Genomic DNA, 3,083 nt, shown 5'->3' on the forward strand with positions numbered 1-3,083 from the left:
TGAGCCACAATGCCCAGCCAGTTTTTTGTTTTCGTTTTCGTTTTTTCCTTACACAGAAAAGCTCCAATATTCACTTATATACTGCAGAAGGAAAAGAGAGGCTGAAAGGATTGGATCAAGGAAGTAGGAAAGGGAATTTCTGGGGCATTTCCTTTCCCCCAATCCCAGAATAGCCGGAGAAATCATGGTCACCAAGAGCTGCTGCTTCTGAATAACATGACAGTGACGGTAAATTTTCCAAAAGGTTGATTGTAACAGACCAAACCGGTGGATCACAGAGTGGACAGACATCAGGAGCTCTGGAAGAAAAATTGCTACTCGGTATCTACTCAAGTTGTAATGGAGAGAGAAATGGACTGCTATGCCGGGATTTTTGTTGCAGAGAGCTGGCAAATTTGCAGTAAGTAACTAGCTCCATTCAAACTGACTGAAGCACATAGATGGAGCCCTGAAATCCATAGCTCCATTGAAGAGGCAGCAGAATTTATCTACTCCGACTCAGGTTTGCAGAATTTATCTACTCCGATCCAGGTGCTAGGCTGCTTGTGGTAGGGAGTGAAGCCATCATGCTGATGGATTCAGTGGTGACAAAGCAGACTGTCAAGAAGGAGTAGGTCCCCCAGATTCTCCCACGCAAGGGGACAACACTGGAAACTACATGTTAGGCTTTTCCTTCTGAAACTTGGCAAAGTAGAATTTGCTGAAAAGTAAGTAGTACCACTTGTTTTTAATTTCGTTTCTCAAGAAAACCCGGCTGTCATCATGACTGTTTACTCTTGTTTCTTTTGGGAAATTAAGTTCTTTTTTTTTTTTTTTTTGAGACGGAGTCTCACTCTGTCGCCCGGGCTGGAGTGCAGTGGCCGGATCTCAGCTCACTGCAAGCTCCACCTCCCGGGTTCACACCATTCTCCTGCCTCAGCCTCCCAAGTAGCTGGGACTACAGGCGCCCGCCACCTCGCCCGGCTAGTTTTTTGTATTTTTTAGTAGAGACGGGGTTTCACAGTGTTAGCCAGGATGGTCTCGATCTCCTGACCTCGTGATCCGCCCGTCTCGGCCTCCCAAAGTGCTGGGATTACAGGCTTGAGCCACCGCGCCCGGCCGGGAAATTAAGTTCTTAATATAACTTTGACTAAAGATATGTAGATTTGTGGTATGAAAAGAAAATCTATTTGTTGGATGATGTTCCCAGTGAAGTACTATCCGTTTGTTATTTTAAAAGTTATTCTCTATTGTTCTAAACAGTAAATAGTGCCAAAACTAAGAAAAACATGTATTATAGTTTCAACGTCAGGCTAACTTGCTTGCAGATCTGTTCGCAATAAACTGTAATGCCCCTTTAAAGAAAGATTTAGAAATACATTATTAAAAGTATTAATTCATTTTAAAAAATGTTAAGCATGAATGGGGACAAGGTGGGGAGAATGATTTGTCTGCTCTTTCTGGGAGGCTGGGGAGAAACATCCACAAGAAATCTGCAGGCCCTGCCAGTGCTGCTGAGAGCCAGTGACCCCAAGGGCTGACCACTTGGGATGTTAGCTGCCCCTAGCCCAGGCACTGTGGTCTGGGTCTGTGGTATAAAGAAGGGCTATTGCCATAAAAGGAGATAGACACAACCAGCTTCAGTCTATCCTGCTTCCTGTCTCAGAATTTTTTTTTTTTTTTTTTTTTTTTTGAGATGGAGTTTTGTTCATTGCCCAGGCTGGAGTGCAATGGCGTGATTTCGGCTCACTGCAACCTCCGCCTCCCAGGTTCAAGCGATTCTCCTGCCTCAGCCTCCCAAGTAGCTGGGATTACAGGCACCTGCCACCACGCCCGGCTAATTTTTGTATTTTTAGTAGAGACGGGGTTTCACCATGTTGGCCAGGCTGGTCTCAAACTCCTGACCTCGTGATCTGCCCACCTCGGCCTCCCAACAGAATTTTTTAAAAAAGAAAGTATGGTATGTCTTTGGAAATCCGAGATTCAAATCTTAGCACCCTATATCCCCACCACCACTACCATTAACAGTGCAGTTTGGAGCAAGTCACTTAATCTTTTCCAGCCCAGTTTCCCATTTGTAAAATGGAAAGAATGACATCCATATAATGTGGTTGCTGAAAGATTCATTATTTTATTATTCAACAATTATTTATTGAGTGCCAGGCATTAATCTAGTCACTAAGACAGACAAGGTCCTTGTTCTCATGGAATTCATATTCTAAGAGGGTAAGGTCACAACAAATAAATAATAAATGAAAAATATCAGATATTGACAAGTTTTAGACAGAAAATAAAATAGGGAGCTGGGAATGGTGGCTCACACCTGTAATCCCAGCTACCCAGGAGGCTGAGGTAGGAGATTGCTTTGAGGCCAGGGGTTCAAGACTAGTGTGGGCAACATAGTGAAATCCCCTTCTCTAAAAACAAACAAACAAAAATTAGCCAGTGACGGTGGCATCCACCTGTAGTCTCAGCTACTCAGGAGGCTGAGGAGGGAGGATTGCTTGAGCCCAAGTGTTTGGAGTTTGAGGCTGCAGTGAGCTATGATCATGCCACTGCACTCCAGCCTGGCTAACAGAGTGAGACCTCATCTCTAAAAATAAACAAATAAATAGGGAGAAGCAATAGAGACCTACAGGCTTATTATATTGATTGGTCGGTATAGCCCTTTTTGAGGAAATTGTATTTGAGCAGAGATATGAATTATATAAAGCAGCCGGGCATGCACAGATCAAGTAACAGAGTATTCCAGATGAAAGTAAGAGCCAGAGCAAAGACTCTTAGGAAGGGTAGGCCGGGCACGGTGGCTTACGCCTGTAATCCTAACACTTTGGGAGGCTGAGACAGGCAGATCACAAGGTCAGGAGATCAAGACCAGTCTAGTCAACATAGTGAAACCCCATCTCTACTGAAAATACAAAAAATTAGCCAGTGTGGTGGTATGCGTCTGTAATCTCAGCTACTCAGGAGGCTGAAGCAGGAGAATCGCGTGAACCCAGGAGGCGGAGGGTGCAGTGAGACAAGATCGCGCCATTGCACTCCAGCCTGGGCAACAGTGCGAGACTCCATCTCAAAAAAAAAAAAAAAAAAAAAAAAAAAAAAAA

The sequence above is a fragment of the Rhinopithecus bieti genome, unplaced genomic scaffold, assembly GCF_001698545.2.
Source record: "Rhinopithecus bieti isolate Rb0 unplaced genomic scaffold, ASM169854v2 scaffold_4639, whole genome shotgun sequence".
NCBI lineage: Eukaryota > Metazoa > Chordata > Mammalia > Primates > Cercopithecidae > Rhinopithecus > Rhinopithecus bieti.